General features: G+C 46.1%; 1 protein-coding gene across 2 annotated transcripts in view; it reads right to left on the bottom strand.

Annotated features, from left to right (window-relative positions):
* Nucleotides 1–21,414, bottom strand: part of OCA2 (OCA2 melanosomal transmembrane protein) — a 1,032,003-nt gene that overhangs the window by 306,258 nt on the left and 704,331 nt on the right. The window lies entirely within an intron of this gene.

Below are 21,414 nucleotides of genomic sequence, written 5' to 3'. Positions count from 1 at the left end.
ACTGCAAACAAAACCCCATACAAATCATTAAGAGATCTGCCAAGACAAGAATACAAAAACATTCAAGCAGATCTTGATTTCATTCACTCTTCAAAAGGCACGCTGAGAGAAGGCTTGAATCGAGGTTACATTTCATCTCGGAGTATCCATTCAACCGCGCACTGCACCTTGCTCCGCTGCAGCAGGAATACACAGGGAACCATAGAGAATGTCTCAGACATCTACGCCCATATAAAAACAACGAGAGCAAAACAAAGTTTGCAAACCAACTGAACAAGTTGGAAAATAACACTCAAGGCTAGTGTGCCAAGAGAAGGAGGATGATAGTGCAGAAACTGTACTCCCCCCCCCCCTCCCCGCCCTATTTAGCCTTCACCATGACAATGGTGTAGACCACTTCACATTCCTTTCCAGAAATCAAGGATGGGGTCACTATCACTGTATAGGGAGAGCAAAAAAAAAAAGTCAAGACCAGAGTTAAAATGGATTGTGTTACATAAAGTGAAGCACTATTGCAAGATGTGGTTATTGGAGTACTGCAACTCGACAAAATGGGTGCTTTAAGTGAAGAGTGAGAAATCAGCTGTGAAGCTTTACGAACGTCAAATTAATAAAATAAATATAACTACTGAAACGGTAAGCCACTTAACAAGTTAATTGTAACATCATTAGAAAGAAAGGAATAGGCGGAAACTATCATTTATTATTTAGTATGGGATCAAGGTCCTTACCCTACCAGCCATTCTATAGAATTGATTTGCATACAACTGGGTCTAAACTGAGGTGGCATAGTTGGCAAAAGAAAGATGGGATGGAAAGCTACCCCAAGCGATTGCCAGAGGTTAGACAAATTGCAAACATTCATCCCTTCGCCTTTTGTGTGTTAAATCTATGGAAATGACCCGTTAAATTAAAGAGGCCATTGTTAGACTTGTCAGCCTTAGGGTGGTCTTCCCCAAAACTTTCTGCCTTACTCCTCCATTTTTGCAGATTTCGTTTTTGCTGGCCTTAGGACTCTATGCACGTTACTACTGCTAATCAGAGCTACAGTGTGTGTACTCTCACCTTTAAACATGGTGAAATTGTCTTACACCCGATTTACTTATAAGTCTCTAGTAAGGTGGTGGTACTACATTTACCCAGGGCCTGTAAATTAAATGCTACTGGTGGGCCTGTAGCACTCATTGTGCCACCCACTTAAGTAGTCCTTTAACCCCTTGCGTGCGGGTTTATTTATCCCGCTGTGCGGGAGAAATAAACGGCGTTCGGGAACACGACGTCTCCCGGCCATTGTGCGCACACGCCCACCGTAATGCACGACGGCCGGGAGACGTCGTGCGCACGCAAGGGGTTAAACAGGTCTCAGGCCTGCCATTGCAGCTTGTGTGTATTTTAAACTGTCATTTCACTCTGGAAAACCAAACATCTTGCCAGGCCTAGACCTTCCTTTTATATACATCACCCATAGGGTAGGCCCTAAACAGCCCATAGGACAGGTGAAGTGCAGTTAAAAAGTTGGACATGTCCTTTTAAGTTTTACAGGTCATGGTAATGAAAACCTCAAACTTGTTTTTCACTGCTGCAAGGCCTGCCTTCTCCCTTAGGATAACATTGGGTTACTTTATTACTTTTAATAATTGCTAACTTTCAAATGGGAGCAAGTAGGATTGTCACGTTTTGTGTCTAAAGAATTGTAATTTAAAACCCTCTTTAATAGTAAAGTCAGTTTTTAAGTCACAGATTTTAAAATTTCACTTTTCGAAATTTAGTATGTTCTTGTCTTAACCAATTGGTGCCTGCAGCCTGTATCCTGGGTCACATGTCTAGGTGCAGCTGGCAGTTGGCGTTTGCTTATTTCTCCCGGACAGTAAAACAGAGAAGAATAGGTGTTGACAGGATTGGCAGGATGGGCCACCTTTGACTTGATGATAGGGAGGAGCTGTCACTTACCGCACTTGTACATCACAAAGACTCCTGCCTGAGCATATTCACTAAGGGGCCAGTGCAGGGAGGTAGAAAATTCCAAGCACCTCCAGAACCTTCTCCTACTTCAAAGTGGGAACAAGGTATAAATAATGGACCCTCACACTCAACTCTTCAGTACACCTCTGGACCTGTGGAGGACTCAGAAGGACTACTGTGTGGCTCCACTAGAATGGCTTATACTGCTACCTACGTGAAAGGACTGGACCTGCATCCTGATCCCAGGACCACCAGAGTGACTCCAAGGGCTAGTTGGCTGGCCTCACGATCAGAGCCTCAGGGACAGAAAAGTTTGCAACTCAGCATCTGGACTCAGTGTGCTGTAAGGTTTGCCCCCATGTGGTGCCACCCCAGTTCTAGACTCTTGGATGTGGGCCTGAATGTGCTTTACCAGCCCAGCAATGGTGCTGTAGGCGGAACTGATGCAGCGCAACATCTCAGCACCACTTCGGAACCACAGCAGAGCAGAGCATCTCAGACACTGGACATCGCATCACAGCCTGCAGTGTCCTCAAAACTGCTGCTGCACAACGCATCCTCGACGCAGACTTTAACATCGCAAGCCCCTCCTCAACAACATCCTCGACGACAATGCAGGACTTCACATCACAGCCCGCAGCTCCTTCGGAACTGCTGGTATGCGACGCATCTTCAATGCAGGACTTTGACTCGCAAGCACCTCATCGATGGCATACTTGACGACTATGCAGGACTCAGCATTGCAGCCCTTTGGAAATGCCCCTGCATGACGCATCCTTAATGCTGGATCACCCAACGCTCCACAAACCAGTATTTATGGTACTTTGTTCAGCAGACCAAACTTGGTCCCTATATTCTTGCCACACACCATCATGGCTGGCCTGAACTTGTGATTTTGTCCCTGTCCAGCCTGACAAGATAACCACGGTTAGCAATTTGTGCCTCTAGGCACTACTTTTACTTAAAACTTTAAAATTGCATATCTACAGTTCTACTTACTGGATTTTTGTTGTTTTGGTCTCAAATTTATTACATTTTACTCTATTTTTAAAAAATTGGTGTAGGAATTTTCTTGTGTTGTGTTTTAACTTTATTACGGTTTGAAGTACTGCATAAATACTTTACACATTGCCCCCAAGTTAAGCATCACTGCTTCTGTGCCCAGCTACCAGAGGGTTGAGCACAGGTTAATTTGGGGTTCGCTTGTGACTTCACCCTGAAAGTGTGGTTTTTGCTTGAGTAGGGTTTCACCGCTTCAATCAGTAATACAATTTCCTACTGCCTAGAAACAGAAGTTGAGTCACTTTTAAGACTGCATTCCACAACAGGGTGTTGTTTACAACTACTAAGGATAATTTCAGTAAATAGTTCGACCAAATAGAATCTCAGTTATTAATTTCCCTCACTCTATATCTGCTATGTGTAGAGTGATGTCCTTTCGAGCCTTGGTATCAGGGGCAGTTTCTACTTTAAGCCTCTGGGGCTGTGACCCCTCTGAAATTCCTACATCTTTTCTGCCCAAAATATTAAATACATCAATTTATTTAGAAAGAAGATCTCAGATCAGGAGCCAGGCAGTAAATCAACTTCCTGCAATGTGACAACAATGCAGGAATTACCTTTGTAATGCCTTTCAGTGCCCTGGGAGTCTTTGGTGTTATCCACTGTAGGTCAGTGATGCTGCCGGTTGTCACCGTTTCAGGTGTAGTGAGCTCCACTTCCTGCATGAGGCCGGAGGTCATTTATAGACATAGATCCCATCCTTTACCATTCGCCACAGGGTAGGACTGGATGCAAACTGGGTTAAGTGAAATTTGGCAGCTTGTCCTCTGTAATGGTAAATGTTAATGCTAAACATGTATTGTGCTGAGGTGCCTAGTCAAACTTACTTCCCCCACTGTGAGACCCCAGGTTGTGGCTGTAGGTCGCTGGCCCCTTTAGAAGTTGGGCTGCTGTATTTATTCCCCAATGAAGTTGGCCCAAAATTTGTGCGGGGCTTTTGCTCCCTGGTGAAATTGATCCACATATCCTCAGGGTTTGAGGGAGTCAAGAGCAAAGGGAGAAGTATATGCATGTTTTCTCCTGATTTGTGAAATACCAGAAAAATGTCAAAAAAACATTAAATGCTGCAAGTATGCATGCCTAGAATATGGTGCACATACTTGTTGCTTAGTAAGGTCCTTATTTATTTAGTTTGATAGGTGCAATTATTCTAGAATGTTGTATCCCCACTCTGGTCAGGTTTTGATTTTATAGACAGACGCCGTAGCACGCTAGATGTTTGTGGTTGCGTAATTGTGGTAATCTGGCTCTGTCATTTGGCATTAAAACTGTCATTGAAACAGCTCCCCGTTGAGCCCTAATTTGATTCCCTTAACATTAATGCCAAAAAACACAGATTGATTTCCGATTAATGAAAGTTAAAAATGTAAGATTTAGTTCCCGTTTCTATTTCATGCGTTTTACTTAATCTTGCATTCCCTAAGAGTGTTAGCTATTTCCATCATGTTGTGTTTGTGTTTTGTTTGATCAAATTCTATTTATTACTCTTGTATAGTGCATACTTTGAATTGAGCCGCGCCAGTTGTTTACAATTGAGAGCTCTGGTGCCGAGGCTGAAGGCCGGGGGGATTTCTCACAGTGCCCATCAGAGGGCCGAGCACTCTGCAGAGCACACAGAGTAATGGTCGTGTATTCCAGTTGCAACCGAAATTCTGTTTGAAAGTGTGGGTGAAGGGCGTACCCAATTGTCGAAATGTTGACAGGGCAAAAGAAAAAAGAAATAAAGCCCTTACATGTGAGTGAATGCAGTGTATGTTTGAGGGTGACGACGTGAAGGAGAAGTGAGTTAGTCCATTCAGTAGAGAGCGAAAAGAGGGTGCTGAAGAGGAAAGAGATAAGGTTTAAGATATGCAGATGGATCAGATTTATAGAGAAAAAAGGCATATGTCTGAGAGCACACAAAACTGAAGACCAACACGCCTTCCATTGGCCTCAATAATATTTAATTTACACTCACAATTTCAGAATTGAAATACTTTGAATATTAATTATTTACAACAAAATCAATGTTACTCATTTACCTTAAACAGCTAACAACCATTGAAAAAGTCAATAGTCCTGGCAGGTATAGGTGTATGTATGTATCTGGATGCAATAAAGCTCAGAGAAACCAAAATATCATTCAGATGGCACACTGAGAATCACAGAAATGTAGTTAACATATTTAAGCCATGATCCTTTCAGAGACCCAATTTTTTTCATCCCACTTAAAACTGTGTGTGCACATATTTCTATATGACTGATTGCAGCCAGCAACGGTGGGCGCTTCCCCAATCCTGGTTAGAGCATTTTCTTCCAAAGTTGATGACACATGCAGTACAAGACACTAGGCAAGCACACACTTTAAAGGGCCTGAAGTAGTCACACTGTACAATTTGCACACTACAGTAACTGTTAAACATAATAATGCAATAAGACATGTGACAGTTTCTAATGTGTCTAAATATTTCAAGACTACACATTCGCAATCGCTTCATGAACCTTCTTGTCTTCTCACTAAAATCTTTACTAAAAGGTGCTTTAAAATGCACCATTTGCTAATCTTTTTAAAAATGTTTCTTGGCCGAAGGTGGGGCTCCCCTAACCCCAAGTATGTCCATGGAGCTTGCTAACTACATAGAAGTCATGAACAACTTACACACTTCACCCCTTTGAAATTTCGCCAGCCCCACTGCTCAGTATCCTGGATTACCCATTGCTAACCAGTCACTTCTATTTGACTAGCCCTTCGTGCAACCTGCAAACATTCATGGAGCTGCAAGCCAAGATCCGCCAACCATACTCTCCTCGGGATCAGCACTGTGTCCAAGGAAAAGAAAAGCAGCAGATACTTCTACTACCCATCAGCCATACCAAGAGCAACAGAAAAGCCCAAAAGTCTGGCTATTTTGGGCAATAAATCATCAAGCATCTGCCACCTCATTTGTTACATTTCGGATCAAGCCTCTAAAGGTTATTTTTTTTGCATGTGCACTATGCAGGTGCTGAAAAAATGCAAGCCTAAAGGTTGGCCTTTCTCCTGAATTGAACACTTTACATTGTAAATTTCGCTTTTATTGACAAAAGTGTATGTAGTACAGAGTATGCATGTGACAACCTGTTCCTTTCCAAATTTATCTACAATAAATTCTTTTTTGTCCAAAACTCAAGGACCAAACTAAGTGGAAAGAAACTCAAGCTGAGAAACGACTTTGCCACCTTAGAGCTTTCCTGCCTATGTCAATGAATGCAACAGGACCCTACTCTTCAGCAATCAGCTGTCATAGAGCCCTGCTTTAGATCCAGCTTGCCCCGCGGTCAGCCAGTCGACTACCACTTTTTCCCCATCAGAAATTCTATCTCCAAAATTAAATTTTCCACCGGGATGAATCTGGCCCCTGTATCCAATCCATGCTCCATTGCTGTTGTCCTTAACTTTTGACTTGGTCTAGAGCAACCAGAACATCGCAATTGGTGCATTGTGGTATCTGGTGCGATTTTTATTTAAACTTTTTTAAAAATCATCAGATTCTACAGGTTGCATTTGTCTCGTTTTGGTGCCATTTCATTGATTAAAATGTACTATTGGTTTGAGATTTCTCTTGTTTTGTGTTTTACCTTCATTACTGCTCGAGTGCAGCATAAATACTTTGCACATTGCCTCTGAGTTAAGCCGGATAGCTTTGTGCCAAGCTACTAGAAGGTTAGTGTGAGAAGTTGGGCTACTTTTTGGGGGGTTGGGGTACAGGGAACAGGGTTTGAAACCCTGGGTCAAGCAGCAACCACAATCTTGTCAGGGTGAAGTCTCAAGCAAACCCCATATTAACCTGTGCTCGGCCCTCTGAAAGCTGGACATAGAGCAGTCAGGCTCAGCTTGGAGGCAATGTGTAAAGTATTTGTGCAACACTTCAAACAGCAGTAATGTGAAAACACAAGCAGAATACCACACCAAAATAGAAAAATAGAGTAAATAAAAAAAATAAAAAAGATAAAACAACAAAAATCCAATCACTATAACCGGAGATCTGTAAGTTTAAAGATCTCCGTGAAAATAGGGCTAAAAAGCTCAAAATCACCAACTGTGGTTATCTGGTCTCGCCGGACTGGGACAACATCACAAGTTCAGGGCGATCGCAATGGGGCACATGGGCCAGCTACAGAGACCCCACTTAGGCCTGCTGAACGCAGTACCTGAATCCTGGTTGCGAAGAGATGCGTAGTCCTATGCTGTGGAGGCCTCTTGCAGCAGAATAGATGCGAAGAGATGCATTGTGCAGCAGAGTTTTCCCATGGCCTGCGTTTGGCAAGGCAATGTCCTTGTGTGGAGATGCCTAACGCAGTTGCGGTTCTGATGGAATGTGTCGGGTAAGGCAATGTCTGTGTGGGGAAGTCTGTGCAGCAGATGCCATGAGTTGAGCTGCAGAGACGATGCTCTGGTTCTGCGGGATACGCACCGCCCCACCGAGGAGATGCATCTGTCTGCTTAATCCACAGATGGCCTTGTAGAGCATCTTCAGATCCACTTCCAAGAGTCCAGGATTGTGGTGGCACCATTTGGGAGGGCAGGACTCACAGATTGCAGAGTCCAGGTGCTGGATTCAAGGTTGCTGGAAGCCTGTTCTATCACTGAGGTTTCTAATGAGGAGGCCAGCCAACTAGCCCTTGGAGTCACTCTGGGGTCCAGGGTTTAGAGATGCAGGTGAAGTCCTTATCACCCAGACAAGAGGATAGTCCTTCACGGCAGGTGGTTAGGACAAGAAAATGCCAACTTTCTAAAAGTTCAGGTAATAGTGCCCACAAGGTATTCTTTTTAATACCCAAGTCTTCAGTGATTTCAAATGTAAATTGTCTTAAGCCTTAAGCAGTAGCTTATTGCAACTGAATGTCAACATGAATTATTTAGTTATACAGTGAGTCAAACGCAAAGATAAACAAAGCTCAAAAATAAGCAATTCTACATGGGTATACACTTAATGAAGTCCAAGTTTATGTAAAAACTGTAATATAAAAGGGTACAGATAATTCCCATGGGATGGACATACTTTCCTACAGATCTTTTATCATGAACATTTTTGCCATAGCCCATTTTGCATATTGAATGCCCGGAAAAACATCATTGGTTATACAAGGAACAATTCCTGAAAGGATGGTTACAAAACAACGGGTTGGATTCTCAACGTTTCGGTCTTTTCTGTGAAGGCATCTACAAGACCATCTTCAGGATGTAAGTTCATATGTGTACTGATGACCCTGAAAAATTGGGAGCACAGTCAAATGTTATAGAACCATTCAAAACAGCAACCAAAATGTATGGTACTTCAAAAGTCAAAAATCTAATGGTAGTAGCCAAACTGGGGCAGGTGCTCACCACAATATTCTGTTTGTCTCTTGTGGTGATTGATAATTCCTTTTGGTTGGGAAAAAAAGTTACTGCAGATTTGGCAACTCTCGCATTGTCTGGAGTTTTGAAAGTTCTCTGAATCGTCCTGACTTCTCGGATCAAAAAATACAACAGAGAATAACAACAATGATAACAAATCAATTGGTGACTGGTGTGACAAATAGCGAGACAGAAAAAAATAACCAAGTTTATCATGTAGGCTCAGTAATGGCTATTACTGAGCCTACATGATAAACTTGATGATTATCTTGAAACAAAGTTAGCCACCCTTACACTCCATCAAGCATTGGAGGAGTGTTTTTCCTTTTGCTAGGGCTGTCACTTGGTTTAATTTTATCCTGAGGAAGACCCTACATGATGATTCCACACTAACACACATAGCAGGGTCGAAATGTCGTAGTGTATTCTCATGTCCTGGGTCACTGTAACCAAAAATTAACAGACACTGCTGGTTACTGCTGAAACTCAGAATAGGACACAGGGATTTATGTTATTGTTTTGTTCTGTATGAATTTGACATATATTTTCTGTCTGTCTCACTAATTGTCACACCAGTCACCAATTGATTTGTTATCGTTATGTTATTATCCGTTGTATTTAGTCTGACAGCCTATTCAGAAATTCTTTAAAAAAAATTGAATATACATTTTTTTTTATATGAAAAATTCAGTTGTTGCAAAGTCTTTTTGTGTGTGTATAATTGACATTTATTTTTAATTGAAATTATGGTTAAAGATTTCTTGTGGTTTGAAAGTAATTATTGGTTCTACCCAACGGGACCATTTGTAGTGATTATTATTACCCAGGTTCGAGGGACACAGGGTCACTTCATTGAATTTAAAACGATTTAGTAATCTGATCACTTTACCACTGCTAATCAGTGCTAAAGTGCATGTGCTCTATAGTTAAAACATGGCAACACTGACTTATCCACAGTTGGAATATTTCAGGTACTTATGAGTCCCTACTAGTAAAGTTCTCTACATGTGTCCAGAGCCTGTCAATTAAATACTACTATTGGGCCTGCAGCACTGATTTTGCCACCCTCTTTAAGTAGCCCTTTGATCATGTCTCAGGTCTGCCACTGCAGAGCCTGTGTGTACAGTTTTAAACTGCCATGTCAACCTGGCATGTTAACCCACTTGCTAGGGTCTAGCTATCCTTTTTATTACATATACGTCACCCCTAAGTTAGGCCCCGGACTTTTAAGTTTTACAAATCCTGGTACAGAAATACTCTTACATTTGTTTTTCAATACTGCAAAGTCTAGCTCTCACATGGGATAACATTGGGATTGACTTATTAGATTTTATAAGTGTAATTTCCTATTGAGAAGAGATAATAACCCCCAAATGTGGCATCTCTGGAATCACAATTCAAAAACACAATTTATGGTGAAGTTGCATTTTCAATTGCAATTCTTAAAAATGCCACTTTTATAAAGTTGGCATTTTATTACCAATATAGGGCCTCCTGTCTGTCTCTGAATACACGTCTGGGGTGGGTGACAGCTGGATTTGTGCATTCTCTCTAGACAGCCACACACAAAGGGAGCTTAGGTGTGACTGATGGGCCGTCCACATTATGATGGGCTATCCTGGGCATGATAGAAAGGGTAGTGTCTTATCCCCTGCATTCCCCCTGTCGTGAGTCTGGAGCCAGGGCAGGAAAGACAGAAATGTGTACTCTTCAAAGGCATCACTTTGAAGTCTTCCCCACTTTAAATGTCCAACTGGGTAAAAGTACTGGACCTCTGACATCAGCAACAGAGAACACTTCTGGAACTGATGACAGTCTACCTGGAAGGAGGATTGCTATGCTGCTGGAGTGATTGCCACTCTGCTGGACTGCTTTGTTGTGCTGGCCTGTTGCCCTCTTGCCTGGGAGTGAGAAGGACTGGACCTGAAACTCTACATCTCAGAACCTAAGTATCTCCATGGGATTGGTGGCTTGCCTCCTGTTCTGAAGTCTCAGGGGTATCAAAGACTTCTCTTCAACTTAAACAGAACCTGAACTTTGCTTGCTGAAGGCCAAGTGGTGCCAACCCAGTCCTAAGCCCTCGGAAGTATAAAGTGCTGCATCTGCCAGAACCCACACACACACCGTTGATCGATCTGAACCATCGCATCACCGTCATTGCAGGAACGAGATCAATGCATCGCCTCCGGAACCACCACATCGGAACCAACACATCGCTGCTACTGGGTGGAGAACATACACACATCGCCTCTACAGCGTGGAGAATGCAGTGTGTCGCATTCAGAACTGCCACACCTCGGAACCGGGCAATCGCTCAGAGAACCGATCCATCAATGCCATTTCATTGGGAAATTTGGTGCATCACCTCAACTGTGTGGGGATCACAATGAATCTCTAGGCTGCTCCCCACATCATTGTCTGTGACCAGAATCAAGGTATTTTTGCTCAGCGGGCCCTGTATCTGGCCTGAGCTCCATTGTGGTTGGCCTGAACTCTTGACTTTGTCCTGGTCCAGTGTGACCAATTAACGAAGGGCTTGCTGCTTCCAAGTGCTATTTTTACATTTAATCTTGAAAACTTCACATCTCAACTTCTACTGATTGGGTGTTTGTCATTTTGATCTTTTTTATTTATATAATTATTCTCTATTATTCTAAACTGGTTTGGAGTCTTTTTGTGGTGTTTTCACTGTGTTACTGTTTGATATCTTGCACAAATACTTTACACACTGCCTCTTGAGTTAAGCCTGACTGCTCTGTGCCAAGCTACCAGAGGGTGAGCACAGGTTTATTTATACCCTGACCCCATAGGCCTGGTGGTGGGGTTCCCCAGGGACACCGCCTAAGCTAAAAAGCATTTTCTTCTAAAAAAAAGTTAATGTGAATATCAGAGCAGACTCACAAATTTGCCCGAAAATATTTTTTTTAAAGTGTGGTATCCCACACTTCTTTGTATTTCAGCACTCTGGTGGGCCAGGTCCTGGGTGCATATTTATATTCTGGGGAGGGGGACATGCTGCCCCCTCCCATGGCCGATATAGCCCCTGGGGACTGCCACCACCCCAGTACAAGGCCAATATCATTGTCTGATATTTCACTCCATAAACAACAACCTTCCCATTTCTGTAGCACAACCTGCTCCTAGGAGCCCCCAGACATTGTACTGGAGGATAACACATTGAAATGGGAGCACCTGCAGGCCACAGAGATCGGGGGAAGAGACATCTCTTTAGTGCTTCACAGGAAGCACATTTTTACAACTACACTAAAATAATGACATGGTGACATTTTATGACATGTGACACTTAGATGTGAGTTCAGAATGCTGGCTTTATGAACACCTCAAATCACCATGCTTGGTACCGTGTGTGAGCGGCAGCCAGTACCGACCTCTTTAGTATAGGTGGGGACGAGCATAAATTCCAGCCTCAAAGGGTACTGCAGTACTAGGGCTGCCTCCACTGCCGTGTATGAAAAGCTGTAGGTGCAGAGCTGCAAACATGGCACTCCTTGGAGTGAGTAGAAGGCCATGAGGTGAATGGGCATTGTACTGGATGAAGGGGAGGGGCTGTTCAACAATGCCTTCGACATAGACAGGTGCGTGGCCTAGCATTCACTGCACACAACAGAAACGCATAATGACCTAATGCATGTGCTACAATTATGTATTTGAATAAGCTTGACCTGGCGCAGGCCGTTTGCCTGAAGGATGGATTTGTGTCTGAGCCCTAAAGCAGTACGTGTAACAATTAACATTACACAACTTGTTACTTTCAGTGTGTGTTGTTCTTAAACAGATGTGAGGGACTTGAAGCCTTTAGAACGGAATGTTCAGTGAGTGAAATAGAAGCACAAGTTACTTACCTTCGGTAACGTTTTATCTGTAAGAGACATTAGTTTGTGATAGATTCCTTACCTTAGAATTACCCCCAGGTGTCAGACTGGATCCGGAAAGTTTTCGTCAGCAGTACTCCTGCGCGTCAGAAGGTGGCGTCGTGTGGCTCCATGTCCATCGCTGGCATAGTGGATGCCGAGATGACGTCACGGCAGCTACTTAGACGCCACCCTCCTGCGCTGTTGTCAGTTCTGTACACGACTTTCCATGCCAGGAATGCAAAGCCATGCAAGATACTGACCACTGGTGCTTTATGAGAGCGCACGTTTTGGGTTCAGACGGTGGAGCCTCTCTTCCTCTCTGGAAGGGTGCGGAGGCGGAAAGAAAGTGGGTAAAGTGATAGTTTGCCTGATATGAAAAGCAGCGACAACTTTGGGCAAAAAGGATGGCCGTGTTCTGAGCACAACCTTGTCCGGATTAACAGCCAGAAAGGAGGTTTGCATGAAAGAGCCTGGGGCTCACTCACGCGCCTAGCGTAGGTGATGGCAATCAGGAAAGCAGTCTTCAAAATTAGCAAACGAAGAGGATAGTTGTGAAGAAGCTCAAAGGGAGCGCACATCAAGTATGTAAGAACCAGGTTCAAGTCCCACTGTGGCATTACAAAGGGAATAAGGGGGAAAAGATGAGTAATGCCTTTGAGAATTCTATGTACTACAAGGGACTTTAAAAGAGAGGGCTGATCAGATAGCCTGAGAAAGGCTGAGATAGCAGAAAGGTAGTGCTTAATAGCACCCAGAGCAGAGCCATGCTGGGCAAAAGAAAGAAGGAACAGTAGGACCTTAGAAAGAGAGGCAGAAAGGGGATCCACAGCCTTTGCTGTGCACCATGCCACAAACTTGTTCCACCTGCAGGCATATACTGACTTAGTGAAGGGACGCCTAGCTGCCAAAATGACATCAGAGACTTCAGGAGGAAAGTTTAAAGGAATCAACTATTGCCACTCAATTTCCACGCAAAGAGGTGGAGGCTGGACAGGTTCGGGTGGTGGACCGTCCCCTGCTGCTGCGACATAAGATCCTCCCGAAGAGGCAGTCGGATCAGGGGATCCACACTCATACTGAGCAGCTTGGGATACCGGGGCCATCAGAATGACTTGGGCCCGGTCGCATTTGATCTTCAGCACTCTGGGTAGAAATGGTATGGGTGGAAAGGCGTACAACAGACCGCAACTCCACTCACGATGAAAAGCGTCGCTCAGCGAGTGCCGCCTTGGAAATACCAACGCGCAGAACTGCGGACATTGTGCGTTCTCTTCGGTGGCAAATAGATCTAACCAAGGTTCTCCCCACTGTTGAAAGAAACCTTCGCCACCTCCGAGTGAAGACGCCACTCATGATCCATCATGCACCTGCAGCGGAGTTCGTCTGCCCTGGCGTTCAGCGAACCTGCCAGGTGTTGAACCACTAGGAAAATGCCCTGGTGTTCCAGCCATGTCCAGAGATGCAGAGCCTCCTGAAATAGGGTCCACGACCCCACCCCGCCTTACTTTTTGCAGTACCACATGGAGGTGGTGTTGTCCGTGAACACCTGCACTACTCTCTCCTTGACAGAGGGAAGGAATGCCTTCAGTGCAAGTCGGATTGCCCGAAGCTCCAGAAGGTTGATATGGAGCCTGGACTCCGCCGGAGACCAGAGCCTCTGATCTCCGCCTCTCCCATGTGGCCACCCCATCCCAGGAGGGACGCATCAGTCACCACTGTGTGCTCCGGTTGGGGAAGAGAGAGGTATCTGCCATTGACCCAATGCTGGTTTGTGAACCACCACTGCAATTGTTGTGCAGTGCCCTCCGAGATCTGGACGTACTCAGACAGGTTCCCCTGATGCTGCACCCACTGGAACTTCAGATCCCACTGCAGAGCCCGCATATGTCATCTGGCATGATTGATTAGCAGGATGAAGGAGGCCATGAGGCCCAGCAGCCTCAGGGTCATCCTGACCGAAACCCAGGATAAGGGCTGAAAGATCGGAATCATAGCCCGAATATCCCCGACTCGCCGTTCGGGAGGATAGACCCGAAACTGCGCCGTGTACAGAATGGCTCTGATGAAGAGGAGCTTCTGAGAGGGAATTGGGTGCGACTTCGGCACGTTGATGGAGAACCCCAGAAAATGCATGAGGTCGGCTGTAGTCTGGAGGTGGGAGACAACTGACTGGGGTGAGCCCGCCTTCAACAGCCAGTCGTCGAGATAGGGGCAGACTGAAACCCCTGATCTGCGTAGATGAGCTGCGACCACCACCATCACTTTCATGAACACTGGTAAGGCCAAAAAGGAGCATGGTGAACTGAAAGTGCTCGTGGCCTTCCGTGAACCGCCGGTAACGCCGGTGGGCCGGCAGGATGGGGATATGAAAATAAGCGTCCCGCAAGTCCAACACCACCATCCAGTCTTGTGGGTCTAGGGCAGACAAGACCTGAGCAAGTGTGAGCATCTTGAACTTCTCCTCACGGAGAAAGCGTTTGCCGTTCCGAAGGTCCAAGATAGGACGCAGGCCCTTGTCTTTCTTGGGAATCAGAAAGTAGTGGGATTAACAACCACAACCTACTTCTGGCGTTGGAACTCGCTCGATGGCCCCCTTGGCCAAGAGGGCCACAACTTCCTGCTGGAGAAGTGCCTAGTGATCACCGACATGCGGTGGTTCTGGGGCGGCATGGTTGGTGGGGAAGTCTCGAAGGGGAGGGAGTAGCCCCTTCGGACGATCTGTAAAACCCACCTCTCCGAAGTGATGGTGCGCCAGTGGGGGAGGTGATGACGAATCCTGCCGCTCACTGGCATTGGTTGGCCTGAAAAACCAGACTAGAAAGGTTTGGAGGCAGTGGTGGCAGGGGTGGTGGTGGAGGACTGACCCTCCCACTGGCACTGTGACCCACCTCGGCGGGTCCCACGTCCGCGCTGAGACTGTTGCTGCGTAGGCCTGTGGCTCTGAAGCGAATGTGTTTGGGGGCCCCTTCCGTGGCTACGAAGGGAGCGAAAAGCAGAAGATGAGGGAGTGCGCGTGGCCAAAAGGCCCAAGAACTTGACCGTAGCCCGCGAGTCCTTAAAGCGCTCCAACGCACTATCCGCCTTGTGGCCAAAAAGGCAAGTGCGATCAAAAGGTATGTCCATCGGAGTGTTCTGGATATCCCCCAAAAAGCCAGTTGTCCTCAGCCAGGCGTGAAGGCGGAGCGACACGGTCGTGGAAATCGCTCTGCTCAGCGAGTCTGCGATGTCAAGGCCACAACGAATCGTGAACTAGGCTGCATCTCTCCCTTCAGCAATAGCCTGAGAGAGCACCGTCTGGGCCTCCTCCAGACACTGAGGCAGGACCTGCGCCACCGTATCCCAAACAGAGTGGGAATAACGGCCCAAGAGGCATGCGGTGTTCACAGACCGCAACCCTGAACTGGCAGAAGATAAAATCTTCTTTCCAAATTGCTCGTGTTTCTTGGATTCCCTGTCTGGAGGTGTGGAAGGGAATGCGCTCAGGGACGCAGAGGCTTGGACAGAGTATTGGGAGAGGAAAATGGGGTCGCCCGGGGCCAGGCGATGGTGTCGGGCCACGTTCCTATCCACAGGAGCCCTGTGTTGGGCCTGGACCAGGTGCCCAAAAGAACGTCTGAAAGTGCATCATTAAAGGGCAGCAGTGGCTCCGCAGAAGAAGCCACCGGCCGAAGCACTTCTGTCAGGAGGTTAGTCTTGACGGCCACTGTAGGGGGCTCGAGGTGGAGAACCTCTGCCGCCCTACACAACACCACTGCAGAACTACCACCCCCCTCTGTAGCCACAGTAGGAGGAGACAGCGCGCCAGGCTCTGGAAAGATATCCAGACCACTAGCGTCCTCCAACTCCTCTGCCCAGTCCGGGTCAAACTCGCATTGAGCCGCAAGAGGGTCCTCAGAGCCCTCCCAGTCCTCCGTAACCTACTGGGCAGGCTGAAAATAAGGAGGCTGGATAAAGGGATAGAAATTCCTCATCGGCGTCGAATGATATTGGTCCGGCATCGTATACATTTCGGGGGGGAAGCCGGGGCTGACATCGGCCGGGGGGCAGGACGCCGCCGGAAGCGGTGTCGTTTCAGTCGATGTCGGTGGAGGTCGCAAGAGGTCAACCGGCGGCAACTGGGATCCACGCATGGATCCATGGGGGTCTCGCGGCATCGAGGCCAGAGCCGTCGACTACGTCAGGTAGGAGCCACCGACGAGGAAGGGCAAGGATCCGCAGGGCCCGAAGGTGCGCCATCGGGCCAAAAAGGTGGGTCATGGCTGACAAAGTTGGGCCGGAGTTGCAGACGGACCCAAGAAAGGCGGATAGGCCATCGGCAACTGCGTAGGCTCCGCTGGAGCCGCGTGGGTAGCACCACACGCACCCTCAGTCATGTCACGCGACAGGCGAGGGGAAGTCGAAGAGCGACGGCACTTCTTGTGCTTCGTCTTACCTGACCCAGAGTGCAAAGACTTCGTCGAATGATGGTGGCGGCTCCGCGACTCATCCCCCAACTGCAGGGCTTCAAGCAACTTTCGGGCTGCTCCCGCAAAGTTTTCAGAGCCATGACCCGGCAGTTGGGGCACGACTCGGGGTTGCACTCCAGGCAGTAGAGACACACGTGATGCGGGTCCGTCTCCGACATCATGCATGGACAGACCTCACAGGACTTGAAACCTCGCATCCCTAGGGCACCAGGAGTCGATAGACTCAAAACGACAGAGACAAAAGCCTCGAAAAACTCAGTCAAACATTAACTGGTGGTACCGCTCTCTCCGGAACTGCACTTGCTGGTGCGGAAAAATAAAGAACTGATGTCAGCGCGCGAAGGCGGCGTCTAGGTAGCTGCCGTGATGTCATCTTGGCATCCACTACGCCAGCGACAGACCCGGAGCCACACGACGCCACCTTCCGACGCACAGGGGTACTGCTGACGAAAACTTTCCGGGTCCAGTTTGACGCCTGGGGGTAATTCTAAGGTAAGGAATCTATCACTAACGTGTCTCTTTCAGATCTGAAGGTTATCTTGTAAACAAATTCTCCCAGGCTCGCCTTCATGCACATAAAAAATATTCGATGCACTGTTGTCCAGTAAAATAATTTATCACCCACTTAAGCAAGCTACCACAGGCTCTTTCTATTTCTCGCACCTATTGTGTCAACTCACCCATTTAATGCCATGTATAAACTACGGCTGTAGAGGCAGCGGAACCCCTTCGGCTGAATGACAATTTGTTGCAGCTAGGAGTGTTGTGTACTAGTTTTACAAACCTTACGGGAATCGTTTGCAAATGCTGTTTTATAGGCGTGGCTCCGTACGGAGCATACACTCGAGCAGAGGCGCAACTAGAGCCAAATTTCGAGGGGGGGAATTCTTCCAGCAATAGGCAGAGTGGAGATGCAGGGGCTCTAAGTAGGGGTGAACAAACAACAAAGCCTCCTTAACAAGTAAATGGTCTTTTCAAGACCTGTGAAGTAATTGGGTGCAGCTGCGATAAGACGGACGCCAGACCAGCCAGCCCAGGGCAACTTAAAAACTGTGTGCGCGCGTGCCCGGGAAGCTGTTTCAGCCGGGGCTGACACAAACGACCGGGGGTCTGAAGCCCTTTGAGCCTTATGGGTGTAGTGCGCCTGCACTCGACTTGAGCACACTCTTGTGCACTCACATTCCACACTTACCTACTCACATAGCTCCACTGCCCCAAGCATGCACATTCAGACTCCTTCACACTTAGACAGAGAGTTGGACTACCTACGAAGTTGATGTTCATGTTTTTCTCTCACACACCTGGACATCCACGCACCACTGTGGCTAGAGTAAAACACAGATGTGGAACCCCGTTTTACATAGCATATTGCTTTATTGTATGGAGCTGTAAAGACTATTCCCATTTCTCAGGGACACGTCAAGGGCACTTGAGGTGAAACTTGGCCCCAGGCTTTCCATAAACTGATGCAACCCAAGTTTCCAGACACATGTTACAAGCAATGGTGTAGTTTTTAAAGAATTTTTGTTATTAATTGCTGAAGGACGTGTGCATGTTTGCATGTTGGGAGTGGTGGTGGAGGTGTTTTTGTGGTGCTTGTGCAAGATGTATTAGTTAAATCGTTGATTTTTCCTCTCTGGTTTATGCCCTAAACAGAGGCAAGTAAAAATAACGTGCTAAAACAAGGCCTACATGAGATTGCAGAAGGTAGCAGTTCTGACGGATTCCTGGACAAGTTGGACAGTGGCCTAAGGAATTCCCCTAAGAACAGAAACTGTGTGCGTGGATTACAGTTGAAGAAATCTTTGTTGAGGGCACATCAAATGCTAACATGCAACTTATGTGTGCTCTCAAGTTCAGCTACAAATCCACTTCACCACCTTTATACGCTCAGTACATTCAAGGATGCTCAGTACACCCAAGGGCGCTCATTACACCCAAGGAAGCTCAGTACAGCCAAGAATGTTCGGTACATTCAAGAATGCTCAGTACACCTAAGGGTGTTCGTTACATCCAAGGATTCCCAGTACACCCAAGAATGTTCAGCACATCTAAGGATGCTCAGTACACCCAAAGATGCTTGGTGCACCAATGCAAGCAGCACAGTACAGCGCGGAACGCTCGATACAGCCAAGAATGCTCGGTACACCGAAGGGCTCTCAGTATATCCAAGGATTCTCAGTACACCCAAGGACGTTAAGCACAGCCAAGAACGCTTGGTACATTCAATGTTGCTCAGAACACCCAAGGGCGCTCATTACACCCAAGGAAGCTCAGTACAGCCAAGAATGTTCGGTACATCCAAGAATGCTCAGTACACCTAAGGGTGTTCATTACATCCAAGGATTCCCAGTAGACCCAAGAATGTTTGGTACATTTAAGGATCCTCAGTACACACCCAAGGGCATGCAATCCATTCAAGGATGCACAGTAAACCCAAGGGCCTCGGTACATACAAGTATGCTCAGTTCACCTAAGGGTGGTCTGGAAATTCAAGGTTTCTCAGCACACCCAAGGGCGCTTGGTACTTCCAATGATGCCCAATACAACCAAGGGTCTTAAATACATCCAAGGATCCAGAGCACACCTAAGGGCGCTTGTTACATCCAAGGATTCTCAGTATATCGGATGTCACCTTTTTTGACAAAGCAAATAGAATTTTCATAGAGTAAGCTTTTAGGAAAGATGCATGTTTTATAGGAAACACATTTGTTTATAGGTTGGGTCAGGGGATCGGGAACTGCTGACTGAAATCCAAACACCGACTTGAAGATGATCTTCCCCTGGTCCCTACAGATGAACTGCACTCTAACTGCTGCCAACAGGTTTCCTTCATTCTCTCAAGTACAGACTGGCTATACTAGGAATCAAGCGTTTCACCAAGAGGCTGGAAGGGTTTGGGCCAGTTTTGTTGGGGCCGTTTTTGTAGCAGTGCAGACATTTTGAAAACACCCACGCAGATTACCCTGTATATCCAGTAGCTTTCAGGCAACAATAGAAATGTCTAAATTTAGTGATAAATGTACCCGCTGGGGATAGATAGAGTTTTGTCTAGTGACAGTATTGACTCATCTAAGGTAGCCCAGAGAGTTAATATGCCTGCTGCAAAGGATGTGTACCACGCAGATCACAAAACAGTTTTATGGGCATAGCTTAGTGGGTTACTGCTTTTGTCACAGATACCCTTTTGTTACTGTGCAATTCATAAGTTACAATCATAATCTAGCACAGTGAGCAATGAAGTGTCATTAAAGAGATGCATGCAAACTACATGGCACAGGTTTGAAATTATGTTTTTCTGAGTCTTTGATTACCCCAAAGTTGCTAAAAGGGGGTTGTTTGGGTAAAAATTAATTCGTATTAGTAAAGCCAACGCTAACCACTGTGTTACGTTCTGAATCCTGAGATAGTGCTTCTCCAGACCAAGCACTCTTAAAAAATGCCTACCAGTATGAATGACATGAATCCTACAACTTGTAGTCCCCTTTGTCTTAATGAACATTTTTTATACACGGATTTACACGTTTGATTCATAGTCTTTATTTGTGTGTGATGTAAAGTGCTCCGACAGCCTACACTGGTATGGAAAGGCACTATAAAATGGAATACATGTGAGGGAGGGGCTATGGAGAGACGCGGGACACTGGTGGAGGGTGATAGTAAGAGCCCCAACAAAGATTGTTGAATCCTGGTGCACTCTAAGGTCACCATTTACAATGTTTTAAAAGCTAATACAATTGAATATATAATGAAAAATATGTTGTAGAATGTGCCATTTTTGCCCGTTTTAGGGGGTCGAACCCTGTCAAACCCCCCTTAGAGCGATGATGCTCGCTTGCTGCACTCACTATGCACTGTACAGGGGGTGGTCTGCCAAAATTTGGCAGAGTTGCTTTAGGTTCTGAGTTTGGACCTGCCTTCCTGCATGGGCTTTAAATGTGGGTAGCGACGAGCAAAATGGGAAGAGGGAATTCCAATCTTGTAAAAGTTCTCAGCCAGGCCATTCACACAGTGTAATAAATCGTGAGGGGGGAACTAATCTCGCCATTTAAATGTTTGTGGGAATTTTACCTAAATTAATGTTATTGTTAAATGGGAATAATTCCCAATTTGTATCTGGTTTTAATCCTTGTTTCCATTCTTCTAAAGTAGCCCAAAGAACAATCGCTATAATAGAAAATATCCCCCTGGTATAGAGCTGGTTGGTACTCTGAAAATCCCATGTAAATTGCAATAGTTAGCAGCGCAGCACCTTTTAACTTCTCCGGAGGACGTGACATATTAGACAGTACTGACACGATACATATTTCTTCTTGAGAAAATGCTACAAATGCAGTGGGCGATATGGTTATGGTCTTTAAGATGCACCAGACACAAAGATCTCTAACAAGTTTCATCCATAGTGCCCACTATAAGAGAGCCTCGATATCTCTTTTCTGGCGAACACCGTGGTAGGCAATTTGACCCCTTCTAAAATGGATTACATCTTGTTGGCTACCATGCCTGGGCTGGGAACCCCGTAATACAAGATTACCATTTGGGAATAGATTAAACCTGAAACACTGGAGTGAGGGTGATTATCCTGGCGAAATACAACAATTGCTTTCCTTATCCTTGTGAACACTAATTGACGTACAAAGCCCTGATGAAGTTCTTAATGTGAAAAGAACGAAACTCGTTGGCCGATTTT

The sequence above is a fragment of the Triturus cristatus genome, chromosome 8 (assembly GCF_964204655.1).
Source record: "Triturus cristatus chromosome 8, aTriCri1.1, whole genome shotgun sequence".
Taxonomy (NCBI): Eukaryota; Metazoa; Chordata; class Amphibia; order Caudata; family Salamandridae; genus Triturus; species Triturus cristatus.
The sequence above is the reverse complement of the archived record's forward strand: the minus strand, read 5'-3'. Positions and strand labels throughout refer to the sequence as shown.